This window comes from Apium graveolens, chromosome 9, assembly GCF_009905375.1.
Source record: "Apium graveolens cultivar Ventura chromosome 9, ASM990537v1, whole genome shotgun sequence".
In the NCBI taxonomy this organism is placed as follows: domain Eukaryota; kingdom Viridiplantae; phylum Streptophyta; class Magnoliopsida; order Apiales; family Apiaceae; genus Apium; species Apium graveolens.
Window position 1 is genome coordinate 74,774,030 of NC_133655.1, and position 16,288 is coordinate 74,790,317.

Here is a 16,288-nt window from a genome sequence, read left to right on the forward strand (position 1 = left end):
TAAGAGAGAAGCCACCCGCTGGTGAAAGACCAAGAAAGGCACGGAGCCAGAGGTTATGATAAACTGATTAAAGTTCAGTCAATTGTTTTCGAGAAAGTAATTTCCAAGATTATGGAGATACTGTAAAAGCTTTAGAGCCAGAACAAAGGCGGACGAGTATGATGAATTATGAAGCTAAGTTGTAAAAGTTGTCAAGATTCGTTCTGATGACAATAATCCCAGAACGACGTGATGTTTGAAGTCAATGAGTAGTGGGTTCATGAAATGATTGTAATTGGAAAAGAAAATAAAAAGAAACTGAAGTGGAAAGGAATATAAAGGCAATAGAGTTGGAGGAATGATAAGGGAGTTAGATATGAGGAAACCCTAAAGACTCGTAGCAATAGAAATAGAAAAGTATGTAATCGTCAGGATGAGAGTGATTCACCATGAGTTAAAGCTGATGGATGAAGGCATGAAAGATACATATATTTTATCCCCTTTAAGTTGGGAGGATTTGAGGAAACCTTGAGATAGTCCGAAGGATAAACAAGGAGACGCGGATAGACTGAGGAGGCAAGAAAGTAAGAAATTAGGAAAATTGGATGAACGAAGTGACCTTCAAGAAAGTGAAGTGTAAAACCGGGGGCATGATACCCAGAAAGGGAGACGCCAGGTATGAAAGATATCCCAACATTGAGATGACTGTTGAGATAAACAACAAAAGTAAATAAGGATTTATTAAGAAGAAGTTCACGTTGAACACGACCAATATCTTCTAGAACATCCCTGTTATCATTACCAAATCAGGCAAGAAAAGTGGATAACCATTGTTATCTTTTGGAGGCCATATGGATTGAACTTATTTTGAATAAGGATGCTATCGTGAAATTGGTATAGACTATCGAGGTGGGAATGATTGAATAAAATAATCTATCAAGGATATATGACTTGATTTATCCATGGAAGGATGCAAGTACCTTTTTAAAGGTGGAATTAAGGATATAACTTCGATAACTTGAGATGAACCCTAGGGGAATGCATAAAGGTTGGCATTTCACCCTTAATAGGGACATTATGAGTTTGGATAGTATAGAATGAAGGACTAAAGTAACAACAACCTTTAAAGATCAGTAGAGAAATTTTTCAGAAGTAAATAGACAATGGTTCTAGTATTAGTAAATGGTATTTTGATATGCCATGTACCTAGGGAATACAGGAGGAACGATTCAAGGATAACCTTAGAGGTTTTATAAGGAGAAAGGTATTATTCGAAGTTCTCAAGAATATAAATTTGATAAGGGAAAATGGCGTAATTATAATAATTCCAGGTGGGCACGTGTTAAACCATAACAAGTATAGATCGACCCAATGAAGGTTGAGATTGGTGAAAATGAGAAGGACCCAAGATAAGAGACGTCCTAAGTATGATCGAGAGTCAGTCGTGACAATGTTCACATCTAAAGACTAAGGCAATGACTTATGGAAAATGGTGATTTTTTTTTCTTTTCTCACCAGGACTTAAGAAAAGTATTTTCACATAAGCAGTGATTGAAATGAGGTAGAAAATTTAGTTGGAGGTGGTTAAAAAAATGACATTGATTGTAAGGAAATTTTACTATCAGGAAAGGTCAAAGAGGTGGCCAACACTTTAAGTGTAAGAGGACAATTATAAGCACACGTGCCAGAGGAATACAGTGATGATGGTTAAAGCCGTGAAGGTTGTATTATGGTTTGAAAGATTGACATTTCTTCTGATGATTGTACGATACTCAACCGTCATAGTAGTTTGGTAAAGATTTAATTCATGTTAGCACTGTGAGCGGGCTATCTATTTTAGAAGGTCCTATCTTGAGATAAGCCAGGACCATGTTACGAGAGGACTAAATGAACCTTTGAGCTTCATGTCTCCTAATAAAGACATATGGTTAATAATGGTATTAACCTGCTATCGTTGCTTTCATTGAAACTCTTCTGAAATTTTATCTGCTTCATGTCATATATGCGTCAAGTTCAGGAGTGTTCTTCATGAATCATGAGCGGTGATCGTGTTACCTCCTTAGAAGAATTCGATACGACAGGTATGGACTCCATATGGTTAGCTTTTAAGATTCCAAGGAAAACGAATGATGACAGTAGGTCCGTGGTGGACCATAATAATGCAGCAACGATTCTTTGAGTAATGAGCTGATTACAACCGTGAGAGTTGTAGTGTAATGGATGTTGAGATTGGGTACCACTAATCGGGTTGTGGTGATGTATAAGTAATCATCGGTAGACTAACTAAGGCGATCATTTACCTATGATATATTTATTCCTTCTTATCGATAAAGAGTAGTATTACTATATGAAGAAGGTTACGGAATAGCAATGGATTCTAGTAACTATGATGTCTAGAATGAAATCCGAGATTCGATTTTTGCTGTCAAGGGAGTTTCAAAGGTGATTAAGTATAAGCTCGAGGAAGAGCATGGGTCCATAGAATGATGGACGGAATAGCAAAAATATTTAAGCATGTGAAATATGATGCGATAATACTGGATATTGATATAGATATATATGTTTTGTTCTCTTGTGACAAACCTCTACAGTTCAGAGGTAGATTCCAAGCCAGATCTTTTGCGGCGGTATTTTTTTTATATATACAATTCTCTTCAATTCATTCTTTTCTTTTCATTTTGTATAAGCTGAGAAGAACAACCCTTTCAGAAGGGGAGGTATTGCCGAATGACTATCTATCTGTGTGATAGAAGCCTAGTAGGATACCATCTATTGTTTAATTGCTTGTCAAGTACCAAAGGTTGGCCACCTTCTGTACTAACTATGCAATAGAACAAGTGTTCATGATCATAGTGATCTCTCAACAAATTCCTTTACTTTTATATGATTGATCAAACTTTGGAAAATAGAAACAGCTGAAAAAGGATTAGTACAGTTATGGTGGTATTCGGAATGGAAACACGTTCATGATACTAAGGTTGACGTGGTTATTACAAGGTTATAAAACTCTAGTGAGTAAAGGTATATCTAGAATAGTATTCTGTACGGAATATAGTAACGCTTACGAACTAGAAAAGGAGTATTGAGAAGTAAAAGCTATAATGCTAGAAGCTATGATGAGAGTCTGTGCAATAGACTTGAAAGAATTTGGAATGATCACTTAACGCGGATTGAGTCTTCTTACGACAATAGATCATATGTCATTATCGAGATGTCGCCTTATAAGATCCTTGAGGGAAGACAATGTCGATCTCCCTTATGTTAGGATGAAGTTGCAGAGCGCAAGATGCTCGGACCAGCAGTGGTCCAAAGGACCAGGGATATAATAGATCTAATCAGAAGACGATTGGTAGTAGCCCAAGATGGACATGAGAAGTATGTTGAATTGACACGAAAGGACAAAGAATAGGAAGTAGGGGACCTAGTACTGTTATAGGTATTCCCTTGGAAAAGATGGATGTGGTTCGGAAAGAAAGGAAAGCTAAGCCCACGAAGAGTTGGACCCTTGGAGATATTAAGACGTATTGGGAAGTTAGCATATGAGCTAGCCCTACCCCCGAACCTGTAGCAAGTTCATAACGTGTTCCACGTATCAATGTTAAGGAAGTATAATTTGGATGCCAGACAAATAAGGGCACATGAGCGCATAGGCATGCAACCAGACGTAACCTATATGGAGCAACCAGAAAGGCTTATAGATCGAAAAGGAACAAGTGCTTAGGAGAAGTGTTATCAAACTAGGCAGAGTTTGGCGGTAGAACCACAATGTGGGAAAATTTACTTGAGACTTAGAAAGTGCAATGCTAAGAGAGCATCCCTATTCATTTTCTATCTGATTCCGGGATGGAATCCTTTTAAGGAGGAGAGACTGTAATAACCCCAATTTTTGGAAAATTTTGAAACACGGATGAATAGTAACTTTTGCTGATGATGCTGATTAAGGAAAATTATCAGACCACGCAATATAAGAGTACTGTTATGGAAATTCTAAGATCGTATTAGTACTCCGTAAAGTAAATAAGTGTATGTAAAGATCGTCAGAATCCAAATCCGAACACTTTGATTTTTTCCCGAAAATCCACTAGATACCGAAAGAATTGAGTATAAGGTGACAGGATAAAAAGGATTTAAATTCAAGGATTTTAAGAGGGCATCATAAAAAGGAATATAAAATATTGAGAAAGGTTTAGGGGAACCCAAGTAATAAGATCCCGGATATGATCCCTCAAACGACGAACGAGAACGAAAGTTAAGCGAACCGTAAAATAAATAAGCGACCAAGAGACAAGCTTGTACAAGAAGCCAAGGATTGTGACATCATCAAACCACAAGGAAGAGACATGTGGCAATTGGATGACATAAAAATGATGACCTAAGCATGACAAAAAGAAGTGTATTGTTGGTTGATTGTGAGCCATTTATTTTTTACCATGGTAAATCCTCAAAATTAGCCAAGCCATAAACAAAGAAACAAAACAAAAAATCATAACACAAACTTGACTTTTCATTTTAAAGAAGCAAGCTCTCGGCCAAAACCAGAGAAACAACTTCAAACTACCATATCTCTGTCAATACTCACTCAAATAGTATGTTCTATAGCTCTTTGGAAAGGTATTGAGATGGCCTACAACTCTTGTTCACAAGTCTCGTCCAAATAAGCATGGTAAGACCCTCGTTTTGACAGTTCTTGAAATCTGACTTTTAGAAACTTCAAAACCTAACTTTGTATTCTTGATTTCTTTGGAAAGATCAAGCTTGTAGAAGGCTCCCTAAGACTTCCTAGCTACTCTAATCACTCCAAGGAAGGTATAACACCTCCAAACCCTAACTTTACTTTGAGTATTACGATGGTTTTGATGGATATAGTAAATGAGAAGCATGATGCTTGTGTGTTTAGAGTTTGGATTGGATTTGTAGTGATTTGGATGTTGAAATCTTGTTTATAGTTAATGAAACTTAAGTATAGCTAGTAGTTCATGTGTGGGGTTGTATAAATTGGAAAATCTTGAGGTTTGGGGACTGATGTAGTAAGGTTTGGATGAGGGTTGGTTGTATTGTTGGTTGTGAGTTGAATGGTGGTTGTTTGGAGTGGTTTAAAACTTGGTAATCGCGTAAACATAGTCGTCGTAATGCCCAATTTCATACAACAGCTTGATCTTAGTGTTCGGGACAGAGAGCTAACTATTGAATCTTTGACTTTGCCATTTTTAGTTAGATTATGTCGTAAGCTTCGTTTTGATATGTGGTTCGCTTAAATTCGATGTACGGTTTAGGGGAAACGACTGTTTTAAGTAACGGTGTTTCGCGAACGAACCATTACCCCTCACCTTACTTTGAAACCTTGGTTAAGGCCCTTAAATGACTAATTGGAGTATGAAACAATTATGTAAAGTGGATTAGGCAGTTGGTAGGGTACTCGCGAAAGAATCGCCTTAAAATTCTTAATGGTTAATTTATTAAAAATGGTGGAGCCGAGGATACTCGAACGACTTATGTGATTTGTTAAGCGTAGAAGTGACCATAAGCGAACATTAAGGTTCAATTGGTTAAAGTCTAGTTTTTAAGCGGCCGGGGTTTAATTCCGACTTATGTTGTTGTTCATAGGTTATCGGACCCACTCTAAGCTTAAGTCTATCCGGGAACACTCAGGCAAGTTTTCTACCCGTTATACTGTTGTTGTGATGTAAATATATATATATGCATTATCTTGTGATAAGTGCATGATTATTATTAGCAAATCTTGCCATATATTGGAGCATGTGATATGGTTTATATGCATGCTTGTTTCGTAATCTTGATATCTAATTGTTGATTCAAATGCTTATAAGTTGCATAATACCTATGCTAGAGATAAGCAGTAGTTGCGTATACCCTTAGGATAGGGCACCCAAAGGTGAACATTTTTCTAAACCGGGAATCGATGTTCCCGAGTATAGTATATATATATAGAGATAGATATAGTTTTCAAAACTATTAATCGAATAAGGTTTATTCGATAACTTTATTTTAATAAATGAATATTAGTTTGAATATTCATTCGAGGACTTATGACTCCGTTTTTAATGAATATTATTTGGAATATTCATTCTAGGACTTATGACTACGTTTATTTTATTTAATAAATATTATTTTGAATATTCATTCGAGGACTTATGACTCCGCTTATTTATTAAATAATATTCTTTATTTTATTAAAGAATAATGTTTCGATAATCAAACTCATTTTCGATTATTCAAATAAAGATCGTACTTTCATATAAGTATATCTTTGGTTATTTATTATTCATTTCAAGTATGAGTTTTAAAACTTTTACTTCAATTATTTTTATAAGGATTATCCTTATGGGAATATTATTTAAATAAAAATATTCAGATATCCTCCAACATATCGGGACTGATTTATTTTATTAAATCAGCATTACCCCAAACATTCTCAAAAAATGTTTTCGAGTCTTCAAAATGATTTTAAAAGTTAGAGCGGATCCCAAAACTCGTTTTCAAATTTAAGATCTTCCTTTCGAAGGGGACTTGAATACTCGCTCAAAAATCTAAGGGATCCGGCTCTGTGGTGTATTTTATATTCGTAACGTGGTTGCTGTTTTGAGAAAACAATTTGATTACTTGCCCAATGTTCGGGAAGTAAGTCCATCTAATTGAGTCGGCATAAGCGACAGGTCGGGGTACGGTCTATGAAGGTGTAAGAGGTTGGGTGACAGTCCGTCCATGCGTGAGTGGCCGGGTAACGGTCTAGCGTGAGGTCCTAATGCGGCTAGGGTGATGACCGGCGAGGAATCCATCCATCTACAGTAGAAAAGGTTACTTATTGGTATCTTTGCCTGATCAGCAAGATATCGGATTTATGCCAAAATTCTTTTCTTTCCAAATTCATTGGATATTACAACTCTGTTCATACTTTACATGATAGAGGTTTTCAGGAAATGTATGAGAGATATATATGGATTTATATCGGGACTTAATGAAGTATCTCGTAACTTCATTTCTTTTGAATGATATTTCAAAGATTGAATCTATTCAAATCTTATCTTGTATTCTCATCTATGTGATGAACTTTTGAAACTAATTATAACTTGAACGGTGGTAGTTCAAGTAGTATTCGGAAAAGATATAAGTATGTTGGAGTATCTTGTAACTTCATCTTTTCAACTTATATCTGGTTAATGATTATCTTATGCATGACAAAGATTTTCTCAAAAACTTTGAGACAAGGTTAGATATATGAGATCACCTTGCAACGATATTTTTATACAGTTATAAACTGGAACTCTGTGTACATTATACATGTCAGAGGATTTCAAAGATTTTGAGTAGTATATATGTATATATATACTGAATATTTTGTGACTTGTCGCATTAAGATATCAACTTGGTTTATTTCTTCTTGACCAAGACTTTCATGAGTACTATGAGAATGCTCATATATTGTTAATTATTATACATATTATTTCGGTGGGCTTGTTGCTCAGCCTTGCTTTCTTCTTTCATCACACAACAACAGATAGACAAGATGAACAGGACCAAGCTCCCAATTCGCGAGCGAATAGGAAATGTTTCGCGGTTTCCTGTAGGCGTTGATGCCACTGTAGCCGAGGTAGTAACTACCAATAGGCTAGGTTTTCAACTGTTGATGTACCAAACTTATATATATTTATGAATTGTAATAATGGCAAGGAATATGTAAATTTATTCAGAAACCATTTTAAGGTGTAATGGTTTATAATTGTGGAATAAAATGACTTGTATTATTTTTGGTATTCATCTCTGAGACTATAACTTGTGGTGTGTGTGTATATTGTGGGGTCACAGTATGTAGTAGTTGGTTGTTTATTAAGATTAAGTGTTATTAAGGGAAATGGAACTCGTGACAACCCGGATCCCCGACCCCGGATTTGGGGGTGTTACAAGCTTCATCTTCAGAATCACAGTCAATATTGAGATTTTCAAACTTTAGGGCTTCAGCTTCATTTTCATCAAGACATTCCAAGCCTGGACACTTGTCATCATCAAAAGTCACATTTATGTTTTCCATAATTCTCTTCTTTTCAATCACATAGACTTTTTAGGCAGTTCTCTCCAATGAATATCCCAAAAAATTGTTTCAAAAACTTTAGAGTCAAATTTTCCCACATATTCAGAGTTGTCTTTTAGAACATAACACTTGATTCCAAACACATATAGATGCTTCACAGTAGGCTTCCTTCTTGATAAGATTGAGTAGGGTGATTTGACAAGATTATTGTTGATGAGATATCTGTTTTTGAGTTAGCATGCAATATTGAAAGCTTCTTCCCAAAAACTTGTTGACAAATTGGCATCTTGCAGCATTGTTCTAGCAGCCTCAACCAGGGTTCTGTACTTTCTTTCAACTACCCTATTTTGCTGAGGTGTTCTAGCTGCTGAAATTATTGAACAATGCCCTTGTCCTTGCAGAATGTAGTTAAGGTTGCATTTCTGAATTATGTGACACTGTCACTGCTCAATTTTTTTACACAGTTTTGATCTTCATCCTGCTTCTCAATTTTCTTGATGTGTTCAATTATGATGTGTGGATTTTCATCCTTAAGATGCATATACTCTACCTATGTGTAAGTAGTCATCCACCATCACAAGTGCATATTTCTTCCTTGAAATTGATAAGATATTAACTGGTCCAATTAAGTCCATGTGAATAAGTTGCAAAGATGCACTAATAGAATTCACAGCTTTGCACTTGTTGTGACTCCCTCCAAACCCAGGTCAGAAATTGGGGTTCACATCACACACACACACACACACACACACCCAATATATAAACCTGTTTATGAAAGTAATATATGCAAAGACCCTACTTACCATAACCACGAATCGCAATAGGTTAAAGTATGAAAACAAGCCATCACATTTACTTTTATTACATTGTACCAAATCCCAACTAGTTTAACTTACAACTGATAGTGAAAGCATTCTTACAAGCTTACATAACTCAAAACTAAACATAAAGCTCCCGCTAGCTCGATCCAACTTAACCTGGAATCCTAGCTCGCACACTGGCTGGGAATCCTTGCTACCAACAATTTCCTTTTTAACTATAGAATAACATAAATAGATTTGCAAGAGTGAGCTAACTAGCTCAGCAAGTCATGATAGCAATAACTGAGGTTAAATAACGATAAATTGAAATGATTTAGAGGAATCAATTTTCTTGTCAAGTAATCATTAGAATTGGATATTCATTTTAACTTTTAAAACCAAGGTTAGGCTGCTAAATAGTCACGCAATAACCCCGAGTAAGGCACACAGCTCTACTCTCTATACTGGATCCAAGGCACACATTAGCCTAATATGACCACAAATATGGTCCGGCCACGAATATGGTCAATATTCATAAAATCATCCAATTCTAAATTAATTCAATGTGATAATCATTGCAATTCAATAAAACAGAATCATAATTAACATTGATAAAACCTCTGCTTCAAAGCAAAATGCAATTCATGAGTATCACCAGGGTGTATCAAGGTATGTATGAAGAATGGCTTCAAGCCTGTAAAAGAATCAGGTAATAGAGGAACAATGGTTTAATGGTTGTACAAAGTTTAGTTCATTTGATGTTACAAGGGATTGTAGCATATATAAGTTTCTGAATATTAAATAATTCTGTTCCAGTGTTTGGTGTATGACGTATATGTATTTATGGAGTAGTATCGTATTTGTGTGGTTTAGTATCTGGGTATTCAACCATCAATAGTTTACAAGGAATAAGGCTTATGGCTCAAGAATCAAATGATGTGACTAGGGTTCAAATATGAATGATTTAAAGCACTTACAATTTATAACAGAACTATTTTGAATACTGATAACATGTCACGAGAAAGTTCAGAAATACTTGCAGTATATCTCGAGAAAGGTGCATAAGTACTTGCCTTATCATAAATGATTTCCAACTTTACTTGTACTCGTTTACCGGTTCTACTTAAAAATCACTTGCCTTCTTTTTCTATGCCTTGCTTCTATTCACCGATCACTTGCTTTCTTTTTCTACGCTTTAGTTTTATTTACTGATCGATGGCTTTCTTTTTTTATGCCTCGTTTAGTCTTCTAGGAATCACAAGTATCTATTGATATTCAATCCCATATTATTCTAATCGTCACATAGACGCCATAAGCTTTTATCTACCCTTCGTTTTACCCAAATCTGATTTACGGATTGAAAGCTATGACCAAAATAGTTAAACAATACCCACATAGGCATATAACACATCAATCACACATCACGTAGCATAAGGCACGCAAGATATTCGATCAAAATAATTTTTCAAAGAAGATTCGGGGTTAAAATAATTTTTCACGTATTTAATACGATTTTTTGAACATTTTTCGGAATTAAAAGGGTCCTCAAATTATTTTATAATTAAATCACAAAGTTTGAACACCCGAATCTGACTTTAAATCATTTAATAATAATTACCGAGCCTTGAAAACTTTTTCTTTGTCTTTATCCTCATCAGAGTCATCCCAACTTTTTCCTTCAGCAATATAAGCTTTTCCATGTTACTTCCTTAAGAGAGCTTCATATTTGGCCTCCAATTCTAGATAGGCTTTGTCCTTTTTCACCTTGTTTGGCTTTTTGTATTCAGTAGCAAAGTGGCCCAATTCATCACAATTGAAACACCTTATCTTTGATCTGTCAACGGATCCAGTTTTGTAACCTCCTTTGCTAGCTGAGTTAAACTGTGTTTTTGACTTCTAGTTGTTGTTGGAGGATTGTCCCTTGTTCTTGAAAAAATTTGGCTTTTTGACCCTGATGTTAGAGAATTTTCAAGCCAGGTAAGCCATAGATTGATCCATTTCATTCAGCTCATCAAGGGTGTAATACTCATCTTCCTCCAACTCCAAAACAACTTGCTTTTGAGGTCCTTTGCTCTTTTTCTCCACAGCATGAATGACTGGAGTCTCTGCATCTTGTTCATCTTCACTTGCTTCACTGTCATTAAAAACTATTGCACTGGATCCATCAAGCACATGTCCTTGATTTTCTCTTAATGATTTTCTTTGTAGCATTTCAAGTTCATATTTCTTCAAGATTCCATACAACACCTCAGTGTCACTCTGGTCAAATCTCTTCCTTCTCTAATGGCTGATATCTTCTGTTCAAGGTGGTCAGGAAGAGCTAGCAAGAACTTCAGGTTGACCTCTTCAGCTTCATAATATTTATCATGAAGTTGTAAGTCATTTATCAGTTTGTTGAATCTCTCAAAAACTTCAGTTATTCCTTCCCCAGGGCTTGGCCATAAAACCTTCATATTGAGATACCAAGTATTCTCCTTTGGTTTGACCTAACTTCATCTGTTCCTTCACACAAAATCTCTATCTTCTCCCATATCTGTTTGGCTATGTCACATTTGACAATATTGTTGTACATGACACTGTCAAGTGACTCTATCAGAATTAATTGTAGGCCACTATCTAGAGAGACTTTCTCTTTCTCAGATTCATTGTATTTTGAAGGGTCATTAGGTGCAAAATGAGCTGGGATGACCATGTATCCATCTGTAGATTCATCAACCATTTCCATGGGGGTGAAAGGGCCATTCTTGAGAATCTGGACATTTAATGGATTGGCCATCCTTATGAACAACATCATTTTCTTTTCTCAAAGTATATAGTTGATTATATCAAAGACTGGTATCTTGATACTGCTTATCTTCTGTGCACTCATACTTTCAAGATCTTTATCTATTTTCTTTTATATTTTGCTCTGATACCACTTGTTAGATATTGAGAACAACACAGAGGAGGGTGAATGTGTTTTCTTGATTTTTAGCCTTTTTAAAACTTGTTTAAATATGGTGAACAAAGCAGTTTATGATTGTAGAGATATTGTGTTAGCGTAATTAGAATGACAAGCACAACAAACACAATATTTCAAAACTCACTTAATTTGCATTGATTAAGTTTATCTTTCTACACATTCTAAGTTCTATAAAGTAAAAGAACTCAGCTTCTATCTTGATAGAGTACAAGAAAATCTAGATATATTTGTTACTTTTAAAATCAAAGGACCAATGTTTACTTTATAGATTAGTAAACACAGGTTTACACAACACGTAATAAGATGTACAAAACCATTTTCTAAGCAATCCCTGAATCTTTCTATTTTAAGCTTAATAAATCTTTGCACAATCTTGTAAGTCCGTGACTTTCCTTTATCAGTTAATCTTGGCCCTTGATCTTGCACTCTTCAAGCTGCTTTTGTAGACTTTCCAATCTAAGTGAATAGATCGTTTGTTGATTGATCATCTTGAATCTTTAACTTGTCTGCATTACTGTATTTGAGATTCATATCGAGATCTCTGAGTTCTCAATAAGTGTAATTAATTTGTCGGGGTCTCTAGATCTCTACATGTAGAAATGACTTGTCGATATCTCTGAGATCTCTATATGCATTCTGACTTGTCAATATCTCTGAGATTTCTAATAAGAAATTGACTTGTCGATTTCTTCAATCTTTACATCTTCATTTGACTTGTCGATATATTTAAGTTTTCTGCATGTAAAAATGACTTGTCGACATCTTTGGACTTCTTGATAAGTCATTCTGGAGTTCTCGAATGACTTCTCTATATAACTTGATATGTGGCTTGTCGATATCTTGACTTAGAACATTTTTCATAAAATATATTTTATCAACTCCAAGCTTCTACATCTTTTCTCTGAGGCATGATCTTTTCTTGATCTTCTTCCAGAATTCATTTCTAGGATTGAAACTGTTTACAAAAAAATACACCAATCTAATTTTCTAACCTTTTTATAGACTCAAGAAATATAATACACAATACAGATTTAGATTATCATACAACTAAATCTCAGGGTTGTCAATGTGACTTAGTCTTGTTATTATACAGGCATGTCTTGCACAATAATCTCCCCTAATTTGTGAGAAGATTTCTTATCACAAATTCATGTCTGATAACAAGACTATCCCTAAGTTAAAAATTATTACACAAAATTGACAGATTTGTTAAATTTCAACATTTATACATTGAGAAAATACATTAGTTCAATAATACACAAAAACTAGGTGAAATCTTAATAACCTGGTTTTTTCTAATAAGGTCCTTGAGATTTACTAGTGCATTGAGTTCTTCAATAATTTCAGTCCTCTCAAAGGCTTCTACCAGTTTGAGCCAATCATCCAGTTTGTAACCATTGAGGTAATTAACTCTAAATCTTGTGTGACTGCCAATCTTTATGTTGAGAAAGTGTCCATCTTTAAAAATTCTACTCATCCCCTTTGCCTTGAACTCATTTGATCTTTGTTCAAACCTAGCAATTTCTTCTACATACTTTCTGTCCTTTTCTTTCTTTTCATCCCTTGATTTTACATTTCTTTTATCCCTAACTCTCAGCCATACACACATCACTTCCATCGATGCCCTTGTACTTGTGTCCTTTTCCTTCATTAAGCTAATCATCCTCTTGAATTCTGTGGTTGAAAGTGCATCCATTAAATTCCTACCAAGTAGAGCGAAGGAGCCATCCTGATAATAGATTCTGACTTCTCTCAATGATACAACCCAAACTTTGACCATTTCTTCAGATAATTGTTGAAAGTAGTCATCATCTACGATATACCAGTTTAAAGGTAGAAAGTCAGTCTGATTAAAGCAATTCCAGATAACCCCCTTACCAACTTGCAGCTTCTTTGGTTTTTTCCCAACAGTCTTGAAATGAGTCATGATTGGTGGCTTAAATGAAGGTAGGATTGAGATTTTCTGTAAGGTGGTTTTGTTAGAAATGATTGGTATTTTGAGTAAGGTGTTTGCATCCTGTTTGTACAAAAGTTTATGCTTAGAGGTTAAAGGTTATTGAGTGTTTCAGCTTACAGGCTTAAAGGTTTGAGTTTGTGAGATTTGGATTGGTAGGACATTTTTCTTGGTACCTTCACCAACTTCTCTCTTACCTTCTACTTTTATCTCCCCTTTTCTTATTATCCTTTTTCTTCTCTTCTACTTTGCTGCCAGTTTCCTTGGTAGATTGACTTGAATTTGAGCCAGAATATTTTTTCTTATCATTCTTCTACTCATCATCATCCTTCTCATCTCTTGTGTTGGTTTAAGTAGTTGGCAACATGGTCTCAGCATTCTGTAGGTATCTTCCCAATATTCTGATCATCTCCTCATCTTCAACTTTCTTGTTCTTCTTGGACTTGAGATCAGTTTCCAGAGTCATTATCAATCTTATATTTCCTCTCACATAATTCTTTAGAACTGTGAAGTACTTGCATTTTTTGGTTTGTGGACAGATGTAGGCCACCCCCTTGCTTGGATTATATCGGCTTAGGAAAAGCAGCTATTTGAGCTTTCTTGAGTTTATTTAGCAATTGGGTGTCCTCTGGAATTACTGGATTAACACTATCAATTATTAAATCCAGCTCAGATGCTCTCATGGTTTGAAGATTTGAGAGAGACACCTGTAGAAATCTGTCCAAACCACAAACATTGACATTGCTACTATTCTCTTTTCCAGAATGTTGTCAACCTTTAATATCACCACCCTTAGAAAATTTAAGTTGTTGGCCAAAGCTCTTTTATAAGTGATGTAGTTATTGGCCAGAGAGACTCTTAGCACAACCAGTAGCTCATTGAACTTCTTATCTTGACAGGAGCTTCTGCAGCTTTCTGGAGTTTGTCTTTACTAACAACTTGAGAAGTTTTGATTTGAGTAGAGCTTTGACCATGGTGAGATGTAGATTTTCCAGCCTCCTTAGATTGTTGAATTCTAGCTTCTATCTCCCCCTTAGTCTTGGTAGCAGGCAGGAGTAGTGGAGTTGGAATTTCTGGCCTGACAGCTTCAGGTAGAGCAGACAAAAGAACATTTAGAGCACATATGATAGCTCCCAATGATACTGAGTTTTGCATTTGAAGATTCTTATGGGAGTCTACCAAAGTTTGAATGTCAGTCTGTTGACTTTGTACCAGAGCTCTGAGTTTAGAGACTTATGTTGTAAGGGAATTATTTGATGACTGTAGAGTGAAAACTTGGTGTTGAAGAGCTTGGATTTGGAGGTTTGTAGATGTGGAGAGTGGTTGTTGTGAGCTTGTTGAGACAGGAGCACCAAATATAGCTTGAATGGACTCCTTAATTCCCTCCATCAATAAAGTTGTAGGTTCATATCTAGCTTGATGCAGTTGATCCAGTTTGACCCTTGTGTCATTTTTACTGGTGATATGATTCTGGACAACTTTATGCAGAGTTACAAAGGATTTCCCTAGATTTTTGATCCCTTGCTCCATACTAGTGACATCAAACCTTGCCATTTGGTCAGCATATTTCTGAAATTTATTCTTTATTTCCACCTGAGTTGGCACAAGGTCCTCCAGTTTGTCTTTTACCTCCAGTTGCAGTGTCTTCATTCTCTGGAGTAGAGATTGACACGTAGTTTTGATTTATTGCACAATCAAGAGTTTAGTTTGTATTCTAGACAGTGATAGCTCCTTGTGGATTCTTTCCTGTCATTATTGTAAACTGCAATCTACATCTAGACAACCAGTTAGCTCAAACTCAAAGTCTCTAGGTTATAAATTTCGAGAATTGATGATCCTTTGAGATATCTAAATAATTACTTTAAAGTTTCTGAGTAATAGTATACTGGAGACAAGCTAAGAAGTAAGCATAACCTTGTGAAAAATATAATCTCTGATCTACTGTAAGTTTAAATATAAAGAGAACCTACTTAGCTCTTACATCTTGAAATGTTTACAAAAGAATTCATTTCATATATAGATCAAGAATTAGCATGAGTGGTTTTGCAGATATAATCAGTTAAGTCAAACATCTAAGAAAGAATATTCATAACCAGTGTTTAACTTATAAGGATTTAATCACTTACTTTATTTTCCTAAAAATCAAGAAAATAAGTGAGTTCACGCATCAAGCTCATTTTAAATTTATTTATCCATTGATTTTGATATACTGATTTTAAGATATATCAATAGTAGAGTCAAGGATTACATTATTCACACAAAAACTTACAATTATTCTAGAGAAATATGTATTTCTAAAATAGGAGATATTTGACTTTTATACCTTTGAAGAAATGCCCATTTGATAAATGTTGATAAAAATACTCATGCCATGCTCTAGATAACTGCATTAATCCACTTGGTGCTTTTGGAAACTAGTCCACACACTCTGTAATTCTTGAATATTTAAAATCCTTAGATTGAGGTATAGAAGCTTCTTCCTTAAGATCTTCAGTTAGAAAAGCACTGCATGCTCCAGTTTGATGGATTTTGAAATTGACCTGAGC